The sequence below is a fragment of the Haemaphysalis longicornis genome, unplaced genomic scaffold, assembly GCF_048455015.1.
Source record: "Haemaphysalis longicornis isolate Haplotype H1 unplaced genomic scaffold, Haemaphysalis longicornis Haplotype H1 scaffold_195, whole genome shotgun sequence".
Classification (NCBI taxonomy): Eukaryota; Metazoa; Arthropoda; class Arachnida; order Ixodida; family Ixodidae; genus Haemaphysalis; species Haemaphysalis longicornis.
The window spans coordinates 215038-236293 of NW_027526290.1; positions in this window are offsets into that span (position 1 = coordinate 215038).

Genomic DNA, 21256 nt, shown 5'->3' on the forward strand with positions numbered 1-21256 from the left:
GCGAGCTCATCGCGCCAATCTGTGTGATCTGGGCATCAAACAAAACAAACCCACAATTAAAGGCGAAGTTGCGCAAGAACTCTCGAAAGGACGAAGTGACAAGTACGTAAGTACGTACGCGCGCAAACTGCAACAGCCTAGCTAGCCTACTTGTTTTCCTGCACTTCGGAGTGCACCTCACGGACCTGTTAAAAATACCTCATTGGATAGAACCAGCATGGCACAGCATAATGTTCTTTGAGAATGTTGTCTAGGCTGCCAGGAAAAGCTAGCCCAAGTTGCGGGCCTGTGCAACAAGCCACCTTTATGAGTGCTGACGTTTCTACGTTTCCTCGTGAAGTTGGTTTCCTGTAGTAACTGTCTTGCTTCACGTCACGGTAGGTATAACAAAAAAAAGCAGCATGTTTGCAAAGGCACGAGGTTTACACGATCTCGCGCGTTCCGCTATCAGCTGTAACAGTCGACGCGAAGTTGATGATTGATTGATGATTGCTATTGGTATCCTCTTTGTGGCGGGTTTATGACGTGTCATCTTACCAAAAAAACTAATATACTTATGTTTTATACTCTTCGTTTAATACTAGCGCTGCTCTTAGGGTAAGCACAAAAACTTATTACGCACAAGATACTTATTTTTTTATTAAAGGTGGTAGCTGTCCTAGGCAGTATTCTCCTCTCTGCTTTTCGTCCACCAGCATTCTAATCTTCTTTTCGTCGCCTCGACAGCCTTGAAGCTAACTCCCTTTGTGCTATCCTTAAATCCTAGGGCATCTGGAAGTCGAATATTTCCCTCGTGAAGATTTGGATGGGTACTCTCGCATTCTAACACTATGTGCCGCATAGTTTCTGTTTCTTTTCCGCAGACCACGCGTACCCCATCATTTTGTACAACTTTCCCACAAAGCTCTTAGTTCGCAAGCAACCTGCTCTAGTCTCAAAAAGGAAAGCACTGCCCTTGGAATTATCGTAGAGATTTTCCTTCTGATGTCCAATTTCTCAGCCCTGTACAGCTCTAACGACGTTTAGCTTCCATTTTTTCTCTCCAATTATTCGTTTCTATCTTCCTTTCCTTTGTTTTGGTTACCTTGGCTGTTTTGGATTCTCTTCTGTTCTTCCGTATTTCATCGTTAGCCTCATGTCTTCCTTACCCACTGCGTGTACACGCTTTTCAAGTGTAGGTACCTAAAAACCTTAGCTGTCCACCTACGTTGATCCATTGCTTTCGGCCTCCTCTCAAAACATATTTTACTCAGCGCTTCTAAGCCCATTAAACCCAGCGCCACCTGGTGAAGCGCGCCGTCAATATCGCGGCATTTCTTGGACCGCGTAACCCCGTAGGAGAAGGGCGCGTGCGCAGGTCGCTATTTATAAAGCCGGGTTTATAAAGCCGGTCGGAGTTTTGGTGAGCTCATTTTTATTTACCAAGCAACTGCATGTTTTAGGCAAAAATATAAAGATGTAACGGAACATAAGTGGAACAAGTTCGTAACGAAGACGGTCAAGATATGCAATGTGTTGGATCTAGGAAGAGCGAACAACATGCATTTCACCCCCGCCGTTCGCAGCCGAAGCCTCTGCAAGCGAGGCATGTCAGCAAAGAAAGTGACCCCTATCGCTAAACGCTGAATGTGGCTAGCTTTTCCGCTTGAAGTGAAGGAAAAGACAGGATAGCGAGCGTGGTTGGACGCGCACGCGCACATGGATGTCTCGACACCAGAAGTGCAGCGTTAGATGGCACGGCGATGCACTTTGCCACGCGCTTGCGTGCTCTGCCTTATTTAGCCGCCGGGTGTACATGTCACGGATCCAGTGACTCCGCAAAAACCACTTTTCAACTTAAACATCTATGCAAACCTACACAATTACAGGAGATCTGGCAGGATCAAAAGAAAGTTTCAAAGTCATATGAATACGGTATACACCGACTCCGGAATGTACGAACGTACGAGGCAGCATTCGTCGAAGTTGACTACGCTGGCAATCATTGTGACTGCATGAACCACCATATGCTGGATTGAAGCCGAAATTGGAGTCATCCTGCTGGCAATTTGATTAATGATAGTATCTAATCGAAGCGTGCGCAGCATTACAGACTCTCAAAGGGCTTTAGACTTCTCGCTGCAGGGAGAATACCTAAACGATTCAGTGAAGCACTCTCACCCACAATAAAGGAAGTTAACAAAGTCACCTAAAACACCCGCACACAAGGGCCTGGAAGAGAACGACACACAGACCAAGAGGCACCCGAACTCACATACCATGCTTCTTGCGACCAGGACTACCGCACGGATTCCCACCACAAAAAACCTTGAGAACGCCTCGTCGCGCTACGCCTAGGAACACGATCCTTTCCCGTGCCACATGGGATCTCCATGGCGAAGAGTCGGAAACTCTGTGGAGGATAAACCAACACAAGTATCTACGAATGTATGCGGGCGAAGATGTTCGGTTGGTACACCACGCGTTAACTTAAAACTGCTAAAGTCTGAGAAACGCCACCCGCTTCCACGCAACCTAGCCATGTTGAAGATATGCTCATGGGAGGACAACTCAAACATTGCATATTCGACTTCTACCAAGAAATAGGAGGCAGCTTTGACCAGGTCGTTGCATAAAGATCACGAGCCGACTGAGAGAACAAGGCAAAACGTCGTAAGCTGAAAACATCGTGAGCTGATTGAGAGGTCAAAGGAAGCAGCTCATGCATCTGAGGCCCTGAACTTCAGGTTCCACCCTTGAGCTCTCTCCCATCTGTTTATTCGCTGTTTACAAATATCCCCTCTCTCTCTCTCTCTCTCTCTCTCTCTCTCTCTCTCTCTCTCTCTCTCTCTCTCTCTCTCTCTCTCTCTCTCTCGCTGTCTCTATCTTCACAAAAAAGCAAGCACGTTCAGTACGGCAAAGACAGAGAACAAACACTTGAACCACTGACACTGTCTCCATATTGTTCAAACTGCCCAAGAAACGGCCACGGCAACATTTGACGCTCACATTTTAAGCCACAGAAGCGCCGAGGGCGTGTGTCTCTCCTGGGCCAGGGCGATTGAAAGCTATTGCTGCTAGTATTTCTCTCTTCGCTGACCTTCAGTACTCGTGAAGCACAGATCATAAATACAGCAGCTCCGTCCCAAGAAGCTCTCTGGGCGCCAAACTAACGCTATCGCGTTGTGCCTATTAGTTAAACGCAGATGTAATCTGCAACCGATTGCTTCAAAAGCTTAATACTGACCCAATGTAAGCACCTATTCATCACCAGCATCATCAACAGCTTAGTTTAGTTCCAGTGCAGGACGAACGCCTCTCCGATGGACCTGCAGCCGCTCCTTCCGGGCGCTCCCCGAGTCCATCCTTTGCCTCCGAATGTTCCTTATTCGACCCCCCCCCCCCCCCTCGAGTAAATGACCTTCCCTTTGTTGGACCCACCTCTGGCTGTCCATTGTGTTCCCCTGGTGGTCCACCGGTTGTCATTTCGTCTCAGGGTAAATTTGCTAATTAGAGGGCTGACTTTTATGCTGTCCTGATGATGGCGATTACTGGGATTTCTCCAATTCGGGTAAGTTCGAGGTTTGAGTCTTATTGTTTCTTCTCTCATTCCTGCTGTTTTCTTGGTTTGGCGTTTCATAATGTCGGCAAATGGTTATATATTTCCTCTTTTTTTTTTCAATTCTGACATTGGCTCTGCCGCTTCACTCTAGAGCTACGACGACATCACTTGCATGACTGGTCTCTTTGGGGTCATCCGTTATTCTTTTTAGGGTGTTTTTTAACTTGGCCGAGTGAGGCCATACGCTTTTTTCCAGAGATTGCGGCGGCAACGGAAGCGCTACAATATTCAGAACTTTGAAAATTGTTTGAGTAGTTTGAAAATTTACATACATAAACGCTGTATATACATGGGTCTTATTTTAGTTCGTTTCCGCTGATAAATTCTGCCTTCTTAGGTTTTTGAGAGACTGGCGTTAGTCCTTTGCTTCCAGTTTTAGTTATTTGACCGACTGTTGGTGCCGGCATCAGTTCCGGTGAAAACACGGCTTCAGTGGTTCGGTGGTGCAGTGGGTAAGGCGTTGCGCTGCCGATTCCAGGGACGCGGGTACTATTCCCGGTCGCGTATTCCCAAACCATATCCCGTAGGGGCCCAGGCCGACCACACCCCCTAGCAGGGGCGCAGCCAATGATGTTAGAAAAATTGCAATTTTTTAACCTCCTTGGACGCAGCACCGTGACGTCTCTACCTATAGGTGCGCGACTTAATGCGAGGTGGATTTTTTGTTTTTCCCCCTCCCCTCATTTCGGCTGCTTGGCAGGCGGCCGACGGTTTCGCTCCGTGGGCGGGGCTGGCCTGCGGCGCTGGGGAAGCTGACGCACATGTGGCAGAAGCTAACCTTTTGTACCTGAGCCCCTGATCTCTCCGCGCTCTTCTTGCGCACCTGCAAGTTGACGCTGACCTCCGATCGTGTTCCTAGATAAGCGCTCGACTCGGTGCTCGAAGTGCGCGCGCGCGGAAGGACGCTTTCACGCTCATATGGCAATTACACACGTTCCGGAAAGCAAACACCCTCATTGAAAGCTCATCCTACAGCACACAGAAGGCTATACAATTGAGTTGGGTGCTCTTTCACTATATACACACCTCAAAACACGATTCGGTGCTGCAGGTAAGGATTACAGGAAAGGCAGCCAATTACCCATGACTACATTACAAACTGTCCCACTCTTGCGAAGTATTACAGCTGCACGAGCTGCTACATTTTGGCACTTTCATAAGCACTATTACATTGAATTTCGTTAACATTAACTTCATTACCTTATTCTTTATCAGGAACAGTGCCACTAAGGAAACATTGACATTTGGTTAACAGCAATGGAAGGTGTGAATCGTTCTTGCAAGGGTGATACGTTGATAAGAAAGACACCAGCTCCAACGTACACGTTTTACACTCGGTCATAAATTCTGCATAATTTGCACTGCTGGTCATAACAATTTAGGGAAACAATATCGAAAATATATACCAACCAAGTGCTAAGTAATAGTTGGATTGTACAGCTACTGATTGTACAGCTACTGAACCATCGGCCGTTCGCAAAGCAGCCGAAAAGAGGGGAGGCGGAAAAAATAAAAAATCCACATTGCATGAAGTCGCGCACATATAGGGAGAGACGTCACGGTGCTGCGCCCAAGGAGGTTAAAAAATTGCAATTTTTTAACTTCATTGGCTGCGCCCCTGCTTAGGGGGTGTGGTCGGCCTGGGCCACTACGGGATATGGTTTGGGAATACGCTTCCCGGCCCTGGCGGACGTTTTCGTCATGGAAGCAGAAAACAAAAACTTGTATGTGTCGAGATTTCGGCGCACGTTAAAGATCCCCGGGTAGTCAAAATTAATCTGGAGCCCTCCACTACGGCGCGTGCAATAGACAAGGTGTGGCGGCGCGTGCAATAGACAAGGTGTGGCTTCGGCATGGGGATTAGGGAAAATTCATTTTTCTGTGTTCCTGTGAAGATGTGCTTTAGTGCACATGTGATGGCGTGAGCTGCGTGCACGACTGGAGGCCGTCTGCCGAGCATGCTACTACCTACTGAATAAACTTGACTGCGCAGATTCGGTAACTGCATGCTAAAAATGCGTGTCCTCTTTTTCGTCTCCGCCATAGCGGCAATTTCCTCGTCTCCACACTTCAGTTGCCGCTACGCCACATTTCACATTCAGGCGAGCCCTCCCATTCCACTGCCTCAGCCGTAACTTCCAGTCGCAGCGACGGCGCACTTTCGCGGACCCTTGGTAAACACAGCGGAAAGCGGACGGCAAGGAGCCATGATGAAGTCGACAAATGATTGTAATAACGCTATTGCGTTAATAAATGCAAGTAGAGCAGGCAGATGCCCGGAATCTTGTGTGTGTGTGCGCGTGCGTGCGTGCGTGCGTGTGCGAGCGCGTTTGTCTGCGTTTGTGCGCGCTTGTGCGTGCTTGTGCGTGTGTGTGTGTGGGTGAGTGTGCGTGTGTGCGCGTGTGCTTGTGCGTGTGTGTGCGCGTTTTTGTGCGCTTGTGCGTGTGTGCGTGCGTGTGTGTGTGTGTGTGCATGTGCGTTTTTTTGCGCGCCTGCGTGTGCGTGCGCTCGCGCGTGTGCTCGTGTGTGCGTGCGTGCGTGTATGCGAGCGTGCGTCCGCATGTGTGTGTGTGTGTGTGTGTGTGTGTGCGTGTGTGCGTGTACGTGTGTGTGTGTGCGTGTGCATGTGAATGTACGTGTGCGTGTGTGCGTGTGCGTGTGTGTGCCTGCGTGTGCGTGCGCGTTTTGTGCGCTTTTGCTTGCGCGCGTGTGCGTGTGTATGTGTGCATGTGCGTGTGCGTGTGCGTGTGTTACCGGCGTGCCCCGTAACACACACACATGCCGGTAACATAAGTACTGTCTAGCACAAGAACGCTATACAGTTTAGGACGGCATAGAATTACCGTTAACCTAAGCAATACAACGCCCTCTGCCGGTTTCCCAGTTTTGTTATGTTCTCAGGAAACCCTCCAGCCGACGTCACAAAGTCACTGCTTTGCGGTTATCAGGTGTGTAGAGTAAATTCGAGCTACTTGAACCAACAGGACGGGAAGTTAGAAAATAAAATTGCGGTCCAGTTGTAACACTGAAATGCAAGCTAAATGGCGGAAAAGGCGAGCGCCGCTACTGCTCGATTATTTACAATGCTTCTGACAGCCCGAATGGCGCAACCAATCAGAGGCGTCAAACACGAAGCGTGAAGCGTCTTCCAAACGAGAGTGAGCGTTTTGCGAGATAAATCATGGTGGAACTCATGTATGATAAATTTCGATGTTATATTTGGAGTCAGCGTGTCAGAAACTATGCGGAAAGGTTTAACTCAATTTTTGTTTTGGAGAGTGTTTCAGCTCCCCCTTATTTGCTGGAGGTCACCATGATGTTTGTCACACGATGGCGCTTTCTAACGGTTTTCGCTCAAGGACTTTAAAGGTCGGCTGAACGACGAAACACACAGGAGGGTGCGGGGACTAATGAGCGATTTAAAAAAAAAATTGTGACAAACCGCTCCTTTGTTCAACTTGAAACTTGACACGAATATTACAATCTATGGTTTACTTTGTTTACCACCAAGAAGGGCGACGTCACTTACTTACATATTCAGAAAATTAGGGAAAACAACTTTGACCTACCGGAGAGCGAAAGCCACGGATAGCCGACGTTTGCGGCCATCTTGGAGCGGCTGCGCCTACGGCGGTATGCCGAACAATACTCCCGGTGCAGTTTCGCGAGCGGAAGAAGCATATTAGTCGGCATATCCAGAGTCGCTTTCCGTCGCGAGATAAAGATGACCACACAAATAAAATAGTCTATAATATACAGAACAAAATATCACGGTGCATGTTACTTCTTATTAAATCCAACTAAAGTCAGTCAGTCAGTTACTCAGCTTCCTAATCAATCCGCAAATCTATCTCGCCGAAATGTTCATCCCAGTATTAATAGTAAAAGGGTGTTTTATCTAAATTTAGCCAGACTTTAAAACTACGCCGATGCACTTTAAGATGACGTGACCAAATGCATGTTGCTCTATTTTGTATGTAGGATGTCGCACTATTTTGTGTATTTTGGTTAATCAGATAATTAGTCTAGAATAACTGAGCAACTTCTGAACCGCTCTGAAAAATTCCAATTGGAAAGTTGCGGAGCGGTTTGGAAAACGTCCAAATAAACAGCTTCCGTCTTTCGATCTAACTCAGTATTAACAGTATTAGTGTTTTCAGCTTACTCATGTAGCCCGCGAAATACACAAAACACCACGTGACATGCCCGCTTGCGCGTCCTGCTGCAGTGCTCCCAAACGTTCCGCGCACTAACAGCCATAGGCGTGTTGCCGCTTGAAAGACGACAGGCCAGCGATGTAGGCGTTCGCTGTGCCATTAATGCCAGCGATGTGCTCCCCTCGGGACAGTTCATCATGGCGATAAGACGCAGTGGTATGATCCGTCTGTTTTACAGGGACCCGACTGCGCCTGGGCACGCAAGCACGGCAAGGAGCGCCCCACTGTAACGAATGCGCGGGCATGGCGAAGGCCGGCTACGGAACTAATCCCCCTACCGAAAGGAATGGGCAAGTGCCCAGACGGGTCCGGGTCGACGCGATAACCCCAGAACAGACGGAGCACACGAGTGCTAAAACTCTCTATTTTCCAATACCTGTGCACGCCCCGTATAGCTCTTATACCGTCGTTCCACGAACAAATCTGCGATCGAGACTTATTCTTTCTCCCGTTTTTCCCCTTGTGAACACTGAGTTTATGGAATAACGCACATGGAGCGTGAAACTTCTGCAGAAGTAAAACAAACGTGGACAAAACGTTCACGTAAAAAGATTAGAATTTCAAAGGTAAACAAGGACGCCTAAATAAAAACAACAGAGAACTAATAAGAGAGAGCACATGGATGTCTCATCTTTTTCACTGCTGTGCCAGTTGCATTTGTAGTGTGCTGGAACTTACCACGCCACACCATGATGAATAACCAGATTCTTCTTGCGTGAAAGCAACGATTGCATCGGTGGAATTATAAGCTGTACGTATGTGCATTGCAATTTTTCTCCAACAATTACACAAAAAGCTTGTGTGAAGATCTTTCCGCCATTACAATCGCGGGGACTAGGGGGACATTCTATCCGCTAAAAACAACCAAACGAACAAATGTACCGCCAAAAAAATATAACGTCAAAATTACGTTTTGTGACGTCACACAGATTGACTAATCAGCGTTTCCAGCCATTTCTCCCCCTCTAAGGATGTGTTTTTCCTACACAGTGACAGCGCCGCAGCCACAGCCATAGAGTTAATACTAGCCACAACGAAAGACCGCCTGGGCTGCGTCGTTGACCCCGTCCTCAGTTTAGTCGGGTGTCGACCTGGTAGATGGCGCCTTCGTCGTCTGCTACCTAAACCGCCATGCTCCCCCTCCGCTCTCGCAGTGCGCTGCAACCCTAACGGGGGTCTGCTATCGGACTTCCGTGCGCAGGCGCATTCCGTGATTACAAAATACCTTTGGAGTCAACGAGAACTTGCGTCTAGGGTTGTTCATACATCTTAGCTGTAAAAACAGTGCGCTAAGTTTACGAAACGAAAAAGCAGGAGAAACACACGATGCCCGCACGCGGAAGTGCATCCGTGTGTTTCGCCCCTTTTTCACGTCTGTAAGCTTAAAAGTGTCTTAGAAGTGCGCTCAAACCGGCCTGTTCAACGGGGAAGGTATTATGCAGGGACTGTTAACGCGAGGGGTGCGTTCTTCCACCGCTCATGTCAGTCAGATCTCGTAGTTCGCTCCTCCGTAAACACTTTTCTCAATAACCACAGCCGTAATAACTGTTACGTCTTTTACGGGCCCAATAACGGATAATTGACGAAATTAAGACAATAAATTGTCATAATAGTGCAAATGAATAATGTGTGTTAGAGCAAAATAAAACTAAAAACTAAATATTTGCTCATGAATCCGCAGAGTTCTAACGAAATTACCGCCTTCGCGCGATTAAAACAGCAATAAAAACCAACAACACAAACAAAAATGCATAAGAACTCTATAAACCGTTATCCATTGTAGCAGCACAAAAATTCATAACTTCTGAGGACATTTAATCGGTATAGTGGTGTAGTGTAAACAATGCCAGGATTATCTTCATGGTTGCAGTGGAGTGCAAAGCTTCTTAGTGCAGTTACTTGAATTATTTCCTGTTTTCTTTCCTTTCCTTTTTTTTTGCAGGAAGTGCAGAGAGCCCCACTGTCACTCCTGAACAGAAAGACGCTACCGTATATAGCCCTTGCAGAAATGGCGTCCCGAGCCCGTGAGAAAATTGACAAGGCTGTCCAAATATAATACACAATTTTCCTACACCCTGGATGATTCTAATGTTAAACCGGATTATTCCAAAGGAGTTACTACAGAGTCTGGTTACACCCAATGAGAGAAAAAGAATCCAGGGCATTATTAACCGCACTACTAATGGATACAAAGTTATGTAGTCCACGGCGTGGCAGCTTAGCAGCGGTTGTGAGTGCAGACCAGACCTAAAAAAACATAAGTACTGATTATGACATACCAAATTTTACGTAACTGTGCGTTACTTCTACAGAAAATACATAATATTGAATAGCTCCAGTAGACTCCTGTTAACTCAACCCTTGCAGGACTGCAAATTCTGGTCGAATAAACCAAGTTAACTCAAATTTCGAACATTTGCTGAAAATAGTCCATTCCTTAGTTTTTTTACGTTGAAGCATACACAACTTCGTCAGCGAAGGCGCACGCTACTACAGCGTCACACTACAACCAAACGCAGTTATGCGTAAGCTCCACCAGGAAGTAGAAGTTAATTTAACAGCTTAATTCCAAACGCCCGAAATGGTTTCTCAGTTTGCTGAGGGTTTCAGTTTCTCAGGACGATTACTGTTGGCACTGCTGTGCCACGTGCATAGGTCTGAACATCCCTTACCCGCCACGTAGCGTTAATATTCGCCTACAGGCTATGGTTGAGCATGCGAACTGTTTTTTTTTTCTGTAGCATTGCGTGGATACGTTCCGGGGTCCTTCAGTGAGGCTGAATTGTGCAACACGTAGAAATAATTGAAGTTAGATAAAACATGAGAATAAACATGAGAAACATGAGAGTGGGAGATGAATGGGAGACGATCATAAGAATATGATCATAACAAAAGGAAGAAGATCATAACAAAATGACATGAGAGAGAGAGAGAGAGAGAGAGAGAGAGAGAGAGAGAGAGAGAGAGAGAGAGAGAGAGAGAGACGCAACGCTACAGGTTGCGTTTCCGAAGCAGCTTTTAGAAATTTTGGGTACATGTGCTCTTGGAGCTTGTAAGTGGGAAGTAATTTAATGCTTGCTTGCTCTACATCAGTTACAACAAAGCGCAAGGGTTAAGAAATGAACCAGATCATCTAACGACAATCAAGCATCCAGCAATGAGGGAAACTTGTATAGATCATCTATCGTCCAAGGACGTAGCCATTTTGGAATGAACACATCTGAAAGACTTCGAGATTAAGGTGCAATCTTTTTCATTCTCCGCTTGTTTTAGTTGAAAAGTAGCACACTGTATACGTGAAATGGCTATTGTTGTTACTGTTTTCGCCAGTACACCCGCGCACATCTAAGAAGCCTCACAGCTCTGCATCCAACTTTGCTTTAGATTTCTTCATCGTTCTTGAAAGAAGCACGAACAAAGCAGAAGCAAAGAAATTCCAGTACTAAACAAAGGATCAAGAAGGCAGCCTCCAAGTCTGGGGATCGTGGCGGCAGCAGTAGTAAGGGTCACGCGGAGAGAACATTGTCGAGATTTATAAAAACAATATAGGAACCAACCCATGACAAACCTTGGGGAAAACAACAGGCAGGCGCATTCGTAAGTACAATACTGCAAAGCCAAATACGCGTCAAAACTAAAGTGATCACAACAGCAACAAAAACAACAACAAAAAACTCGGTTCCAGACGTTTCTTAGTCGTCTGCTGCGAGATGCCGGCAGTCAGTTTCTTACTGGGAAATTCCCCAGGAGGGGGAACAGCAAGCTTGCTTTCTTCAACAACAAATTCCCTAACTGTCCTGTACTTTCGACCTCACTGACAGGGCTGACGTCATGGTTTAGGAGCCAATAGAAACGCGAACTATCTTCCTCCTTTTAGACGCATGTTGTTCTAACACGCCTCCGCTGGAGTCAGTTCGCACCGGTTCCCGCAGCGGCTGCTGTCACTGTGCCTCACCGGCCGCGAGTTGCACGCTGCAGTTAGGCACCGGCTTGTTCTAACCCGTTACTCCTGGTGAACTTGCTTCTCGGCTACGCATAGAACTTCCCCACAATGCACAAAACTTTGCCAGCGTACCTCATAATATAGGCTTGGAGATAGTTAGCGCCACTGCTGATGGCAACGCTCTGCAGAAAACCTTTTATATTAGGTGTAAGTGCGCTTTTGGTATGTCTTAGAGCGTAGAGCTTAGAATTAGAACGTCGGCATGCTCTAAGTATTCAGGTAGTTTCTAGCACATGTTTCGACTCGAAGGCCACAGCGCACACGCTACGTACATCACCAATTAGGCTCACACTTCGCAGTCCCCGGGTCCGAAACTCAGACCGAAAGCCGTACAATTTTCTTTTCTTTACTAGCATTCCTTTCACGCGGCCGACCACTATTGCACGCATCCTCGGTAACGCATGTGGGCGTCGGCGTAACCTCCATAAGCGGGATAGGATTTCTCCCACGTGACGTCATGTAGTTACTACAGTCAAACCCGTTTATAGCGAACTGCAATATGCACCGCGATTTGTTCGATATATCCAATAGTTCGATATAGCCGAACCCGCCTATAACGAGCTTATTGTAACGAGTTCGCATTGCACGGTAGCCCCCCCCCCTTCCTCAACTCCACCATTCCCGCATGCAGAAACGAACACAGTAAAGTAGCCATTAACCATACCCAAAATAATCCATATATTGCAATTAATAAAGCTTCTTTCCGCCTTAACTGCCTACTTTGCAAAAAAAAAAATCGTTGATTTTTGTTTTCACTTTCGTTTTGGCGGCTACAACTAGCATAGGATTCTCTACGCGAAACATTGTTTGCAGCAGTACGAGTCTGCGTTCTCCAAAATCGCAGAAGCATTAGCGGAGCACATCGACTGCCGAAAGCGCTTCACTATAAGCATCGGACGGCTTTCACTCGCGACATCATCGGCAACGTTGGCGAGCTCTTCCTACAGTTCACCGATGCTGCTGTCTTGGTCCGGACTCGCTGACTGGGCAGGTTACGTAGTAAGTCCCACGCGTCGGAAGTGGTTACGGAAAGTGTCGGCCGTCCCCTCGCTCCGTGCAAGGTGCAATGTCCCAGTCGCGGTTCTTGCTCCGTGGTCGCGGCCAATCCACATCTCAATCGCCGCTCCGTGACCATGCATTTCGCCGGCCATTCCAGGCCCGCGGAGTTCGATATATCGGATGTGAACTTCGTTATAAGGAATATGTTTCCCATGTATTTCCGTAACTTAATTTTTTTGTTCGATATATAGCATAATTCGCTCTATCCGGGTTCGTTATAGCCGGGTTTGACTGTATAGAGGCTAGCTCAAAGCCACCGCGAGCTTTGTGTCAGGGTCACTTCTTGAAGTACAGATGTCACTCCGTAACTAGAAGTGGTCCAACATTTTATGCGTTCCCTTGAGGAACGGCAGTGGCCCGTTTAAGGGCTTATTAAATGTACAGCCACGAGAAAAAGTTTACGTACCGGGTATATGGCAATTTGAAGTTATTTCTCTTCAGTAGCAGCCCGACAAACTGCCGTGTGCAGGCGAGATGTCGTATAGTTACTGAAGTAATGAACAATGTCGCACATAGTACCCCGGGCTGCCGTATAGCAGAGAAATAACCCAAAAATGCTGCTTTCGTGGTCCGTAAACTCTGTTCTTGGGTGTACTTACTGATAGGCGTGTGAGTGAGCCTTACCAAAAACGAAATGACTTCCTTACGAAACAAGATGGAATTTTGTCTACCTATAGGTGTGCAGAAACTGAGCGTTCAGCAGCAACAAAGCGTGTCTTTATCTTCAGTTTCTATTATTTGAAGCGAGCTTGATATTTCGGACGAGCCTTCAGGGCTCCACGGCCAGGAGTGCTCAATGTTTTATTGAAGACGGGGAGAATGGAAAGCTAACTCTGGCGAAGTGGGCCGACCTGCGTGGGCAGCTTTGGATCCGCTGCACGAAACCTGCTCGCAACCGGGGTCCAAACCCCGCTGCTTATTCGGGGGACGAGGTGCAAATGAAGCCGAGATGAACCGCCGGCTCGCTCTTTGTTCCGACACGCCGGACGGCGGCAGCAAACAGCGGAGATGCGGCCGGTCCCCAGGCGCCTGCAGCGTGTAATCGCATTGTTCGCGCAGGTCTGATTTCGACCCCCGCTCTCGTGTGTGCGCTTGCCGCTCTCGTTCTTTCCTTCCCCGCGTTTCTGTTTCGAATCGCAGGGTTACTCTCCTTTTGATTTGCATTGCCCGCCGGGAGGGGGACCGTTTGTCAGCGCCTCCGCGTCTCTTGTTACGGTGTGCAGACCCCCCCCCCCCTCCCGCCCTCCACCCGACGATTTTATGCGTGCACAGGTCGCGAGAGCAGCGGCGTGCTGCATGTCGGCGCAAGAGTTGTGCATGCCGTGTCATTGTATATAGGAGCCACCTTTTCTCTGTGCGAATTTACTACAAGGAAACACTACGTCTGAATTACAAAATGCTGGGTTTGCTACGCGGCCTTTTGCGTCATAGTGCCCCGCAGAGTGTCGCAACAAAAAGCCTTCTCAATGACACCGCAGTCCAGTGACCAAACGCCTGTAAGGTGTGGTATGATCGGCTGTTGAACGGCACACGTGACGTCATAGGGAGAAGTGATTTCCTAACTGGAAGGGACGTCATCACTAATATCATTACAAGAGTTGGAACATGGGCTGGTCGGGACGTAGCAGTGAAAGAAAGCGACAGCGCGTCAGACGGGACGGGAAGAGACACTAACGTGCACTAACAACCAAATGATTGTACGAGATCGGGGCGCCAGTTTTATGCAGGCGCGCGGGGAATGCCCAATACAACGGGAAGGAAAACGGGAGGGGTACGAGGAGGAAAACCGCAAAAAAATCATTTCTAGAAATGGGAGACGGCGTCTATTGGACAGGCAAAAAAAATATCTTTTTCATGAAGCGGGGCACTAGGAACCCTAACACAATCTTCACTGCACTGTGCAATGTGAAACGCCTCGAAAATCTCACCTGCCTTTACCTCCCAACAGCAGCCTAAGATATATGACATTTCTAAAATAACCGCGCGCGGCCATATCTATTGCTATGCCAATCAGGGTGGTTACGAACAGATCCTTTAAGCAAATTTGCGTCCTCATGCAGACGGTGAACTAAAAAGAACATTAAAGAAATCTTAGATGTCTTCCAGCTTGGGTTGAAGCCTTTACAACTGACGTCGGAATCTCCAGCAGATAAGAAACTCAGATCTTTAGACCTTCAACTAACGTTCGCTAACACACACGTGTGGTGGACATACGCTCCACACAGCCGAAAAAGCCCACTGCCTTACTCCTCTCACTGGAAAATCTTGAAGGGCGTACCGAGATCCTGCCTACACCTGCCTCTACGAGAAAAGTGGGCCAGAAAAGAGTCCCGGCTACAACGACTCTTCTTCAGGCTTGTCAACGTAGAGGCGGTATTCTCGTGTTTTGTCCCTTTTTTGTCCCTTTAAAAAGTGTCCCTTTTGAGAGAGCCCTGATTGGCTAAAAGCAAACAACTGGATGTGACATAACGCAAGCGCGGCGGACCTACTGCGTTTGACCGCGGCTTCTTCGAACAGGCGATTTTAATTTCAAACAGGCGGTTTTTGGAAGCAGTCATGAATGCGCCGATCATTGCCTTGTTGTTGGCTCGCCGGAACAAGCGGTCGAGAAGCAATGCAGACGCGTTCGATATGCCCCGAGAAGCATTCCGCCAGCATTTCCGCCTCTCAAAGAGGGTCGTGCGGTGGCTGTGCGACGAGCTCCGGGAGAAACTTGGTCGGCGGACACGCGGGCTCAGCTTCGAGGAGCAAGTATTATGCGCCGTTCGTTTCTTGGGTACCGATGGCTTTCAGTCAGCCGTCGGTAACGAAGAAACGATATCGCTGTCGCAGCCCTCCGTGGGCCTGTGCATCTACGCCACCGCTATCACACAATGAAATAAACGATCGTCTGCAGTCTAGCTAACGGTCAGCAGGTGCAGTGGAATAAACGATCGTCTGCGAGCTGGATAGCTGTTGAGCAGACGACCAAAATTACACAGGCACTCGGCATGACATTTATAACCTGTTATTGGTACTTTACGGGTACACATACCAGCTCAAAGTCCGTAGACTTCACGTGCAACAGGTACGTCGTTAAGAAACGAAAATAACCCCCCGCCCCTACACATTTTTCACTCGTAGAGCACCACGAAAATGTCAACGACGTAACGCACCATTGCAGGTTCTTGGAAAAGCCCGCGTCAGCATGCCGAAAGTGCGTTGATGCCAAAATACCTAACGGGAGGGTTATCTTGATGCCCGGGCATTGTCACCGACCTCAAAACGGAGTCCAACCACGAAAAACTGAGTAGCCGCAGCATTGTTGACACTTCACTGTCACAAGGAAACAGCTGACCGCAGCTGACATCTCCGGACGTTCCTCCCCCTGCGGTGAAAACTTTCAAATTCATAACAAAATTTTTTTTTCGCGTTTAGTTTTTTTTAAAATACGCTCAAATAAACACATAAAATATATTCTAATATGATTTTAGTTCTTTAAAATGCCTTTGCAAGAACAGTTACGGTGTTTGTATCAAAGGCCCACTGCTTTAGGAAGTACGTCACGATGAAAGAGACGCAAAACGGACAGTTACGAGTATGGTCCCTAGAAATATTTTGCTAGTCTACCGTCCCCGCGCCTTCTCTAGGCGTGTTCGCGCCGCTGATGCACTTACAGCGCTGCGCAGAGGGCACTGCAAGCAATTCGCACGCATTCATCCTCAGTTGGTAATATCTGTTAAATATAAATGCCGAATAAAAATATTACGCGTGTACGCATGCATATGATGTTTTTTAAAGCAAAGCTTTTTACCTCTACCCCCCAAGGGTTCTTTCGCGACCGTTAGTGTCACCAGATAACTCCAGCGAACAAATAAAAGAATTTACTGGCACCGCCAGGAATCGAACCTGGAATTAATAGACTAACAAAGCGAGAACCCGCTGTCTTACCGATTTAGCTACGAGCCCACACGAAGACGGGGGAGAGAGGTGGTGCACTCACCAAGCACATCTGCAGGTTTACCCCCTGCATTCTCGTTGAATGCAACGTGATACCGTCACGCGACCTCTTGCGCTACTGTGCGCTCCGCCCACGGCACGTCTAACGGCCCTGTGCGCACCTTGCTCATGTTCCAAGAGTTACAAAAATTAAAGGAAGCTCACACCAATGCATCCCATCTCACTTCTAGTACGCCAATGTGCTAAAGCCTGTGGCCCCCAGTGTTCACGTAAAAAATCACAGCTCCTTGTCGTCCGCCCTCACGCGAAACCAAGGAATACATTCAAATACTCCTTGATGGCCAGGCCATCACTCCAAGCCCCAGCATCAAGATCCTGGGCCTACATCTCGAGGGTGCACCAAGAGTGACGTCTCCTTGCAGCGCCTAAAAAACAGCATTAATCAAATCATACACATGATCAGGCGAGTTGCCACCAAGAAGCGAGGCCTAAAGGAATCTGGTACCTTTCAATTAATTGAAGCTTTTGTCCTCTCGAGAGTCGCATACGTGAACCCCCTGTCTTCTTCTCGACAAGGAAGACATAGAGATGCTTTATATAATGATTTGAAAGGCGGTCGAGCAGGCCATTGGTCTTCTCATGACTGCGTCCACACAGAGGCTGCTTAGCACGGGGCTCCACAACACGGTGGAAGAGCTGATAGAAGGCCATCTTTCTTACCAGAAGGCCCGACTCAGAACTGTGGTGGGTAACCGCATGCTTCACCAGCTTGGCTGGGCAGCCCAGAATGTCACTCCACTTGACGTACTCCCAGACTCTTGGCGACTAAAACTAAAAATGCTCCCTTTGCTTAGGAATATGAACCCCTCACATGACGAGGGTCACCGAAAAGCACGGGCTCAAGCGCTAAACACCAACCTCGGCGGGGATGATGCAGTTATCTACACAGACGCCTCCAAACATCGAGGGCAGCAATACGCCATCATCGTGGCTACCTCCAGAACCAACCTCCTTGCGTGCACCTCGCTTAGGACCCAAGAAATGACGGCAGCAGAAGAGGAAGCCATCACCTTGGCTCTCACTCAGCCAGGGGTTCTGAGGGTAGTCACCGATTCCCAGCAAGCCTACTGGAATTACCAGTCGGGTTGGGTGTCCTGACCTGCACTGCGCGTGCTAAAAAACACCTCCCCAAACGGTTCCATTCAGCTCATCTGGACACCCCCTCACGCTTCAATGGAGGGCAACAAATACGTCCACCCAACAAGCCTGCGCTTTTACCTCCCGTGTTATGGAGCTGCATGAGGACAGTCACCCGCTTGTCACGTTCAGGGAGATAACCCAGCATTATCGCCTTCTGAGACAGACCGTACCTTCGGCTTACCCTGACCTTTCCAGAGAACAACAGACTACCCTACGCTGATACAAATACAATCCGGGCTCCTTCCCACAGCCTACGCGTCTTCACTTAATGTATCCGAATCGCTACGACGCTGAATGTAAATTTTGCTTAGAAGTAGGAACACTCCGCCCCGTAATCGGGGTGTGCGACTTTAGCCCTGAGCACCCTCCTCTCTTTCCCTCAACTACCCAACAAGAGCAATAGGAGATGCTGCTGTCCAGGCCCTCTCTACCTACCCAGCTTCGGCGGGTGGACAGAACAAATGCCGCGCGGACTGCATATGAGCCCCACAGAAGAAGGAATCACTCCCCAGGGCTGTACTCTGGGCCGTTCATAAAACTGAACAGAAGTATTTCTTACTCCTCTTCCTCCTTCTCTGCGGCAAATCTCCTCGCCTCCATCCGCGGCGCAGAGACGGAGAAGTCAGATCGTCTAACACCGGGTTGGAGTTTATTTTAATTTTATAAAAAAAGTTTCCACTCATGTGCTACACCAATACAACTCAACCAAACACCGTTCATGCATGATGCATTAATTTAACCTTACCAAGAATATCTCTTGCAGGACTTGCAGGAGAGTGTAAAATTCATGAGCAAACAGTACGATGACATGGTGAAGGAACGGGATGAGTTGGTGGCGTCCAACAAGGCGCTCGTGGCGTCTAACAAGGAACTCGTGGCTAACAATGCAGCGCTGGAAAAGCGTCTCGCTAACCTGGAACAGTACTCTCGGCTCAATAATGTCGAAATCAAGAGCGTTCCAGTCACCAAAGGCGAAAACTGTGCAGCCATTTTGACAGCCATTGGGGACGCTATCGACTGTCCTATTTCTTCAGCTGACTTGGATGCCATTCACCGGGTCTCCACAAAATCTGACGATCTGAACATTATTGCCCGTTTTTGTTGCCGGGACAAGAAAAATGATTTCGTCCGGAAAGCCCGAAAAGCCCGTTTGAGGACCAATCAGATTGGCTTTTCTGGCGAGGAACACGAGCCGGTATACGTGAATGACCATCTGACGCACGAAAACAAGATACTGTTTGCTATGGCCCTCAAACTGAAGAAAGAACACTCTTGGCAGTTCCTCTGGACTGACAATTGCCTAATCAAAGCTACGAAAACATGGGATAGTAAAGTATACCGCATCTCGTCCGAGGCTGACCTGCGGATTTTCAGGTAAAGTGTTGAAGAATGTCATGTGCTTATCAAATCGAGATATCTTTGGTGTCCGCGGGTGTCTGCAAAACTCTGCTCACCGACGATCACCGATCAGTCATTCATTTTAACACAAGAAGCCTCCGGAAAAACATTGATGGTATCACTAACTTTATTTCATCACTAAATCACTCTTTTTCGTTTATTTGTACTTCTGAAACGTGGCTCTGCGACGATGACTCTGATTTGTATGGTTTCCCATCTTATGTTCCTGAATACTGTCACCGCGAAAAGGGTAGTCATGGTGGTGCTGCCATTTTTGTTTATTCTGGCATTGCGTACAGTCGCAGGCATGACCTTGCCATTGACGTCAGTAACTGCGAATCAGTTTGGATAGAGACCGACGATTCATTCATTCCAGATAGTCGCAAAAAATTCATTCTCGGCTGCATTTATCGGTCACCATCATCTTCGGTCACTGAATTTCTATTAGTTCTGGATCAACTTCTTAACAAATTATCCTTTGAAAAAAAAGATATCTTACTTGTGGGCGATATAAACATAAATTTATTAGATGAAACTTCCAATATGTATGCAGCTTATACCGATTGCTTTACTGGCTATGGCCTTGAGTCATTATTTACTTCTCCCACAAGATGCAGCATTCATGGGACAAACAGCTTATTAGATCATGCTCTATCAAATGTTGCGCCACCCTCAGTCTCTGGTGTAGTTGAAGTTGACATTACCGATCATTTTCCCATTTTTGTTGCTTTCCTTGGTGAGGCCTCTCCAATGAAGTCCTCGTATTTTACAACTGTCTTTAATAAGAATAAGTTTGTTGACGCCATAATTTCCACTGACTGGTCTAACGTTAATTCATCATCTGATCCCGTCGAAGCAGTAACTGAATTCTGTAGCCTTTTCCTTGAAGCAGTTTTTGTCAGCTCGAGGAAAGTGAAGTGCAAAAAACAACATAACTTTCCTAGTAACCCTTGGATGACGAGTGCACTGTTAACTAGTTTAAGAAAGAAAGAAAATTTGTATAAAAAAACTAAGAAAAAACCTTTCAACACAACTCTAGCGGAACGATATAAAAAATACTGTAACGTATTGAACAAACTATTGAAAGTGGCCAAGCATCGCTACTATAGCAATGCATTCGTGAATAATAAAAATAATCCCAAATATCAATGGAAGCTCTTGAACGAATTTTTGAAGCCGTCCTTTGCTCCTAAGACCATACCTAAAATTCAATTTAACAACGAAACATACAGTCAGCCTGGCCACATAGCCAACGCTTTTAGTGCCTACTTTTCATTATCTCACGTACATAAACAAGGAACGTATCAAATAGACTTGCCTCGTCCCACGCGTTCATTTTTTCTTTTTCCAGTAACGTCTGAAGAAGTATATCGAACAATCCGCAACTTAAAAAATACGAGTCCCGGATTAGACAATATCTGCGCACGTCATCTAAAAATAGTGGAGCACTTGATCTGCGTACCCATGAGCCATATAATTAATCTAATTTTCAAAACCGGCATTTCCCCCCCCCCCTGTTAAAACGCGCAAAGGTCATTCCGGTGTATAAAAAAGGTGATAAAACGGCAACTTCAAACTATCGACCTATGTCATTTCTTTCTTCCTTCAGCAAGATTATTGAGAAGTTGTTTGTTAAGCGTTTAACTAATTATTTAGATAAGTTTAGCCTGCTAAAACAATGTCAATTTGGTTTTCGTTCGGGAAGTTCTACTAGTCTAGCCTTACTTTCTTTAACTGATCACATTAAACATTCAATTGACACTGGTTGCCTAGTTGGCTCAGTATTTCTGGACTTCACCAAAGCTTTTGATACCATAAATCATAGCATCTTATTTACAA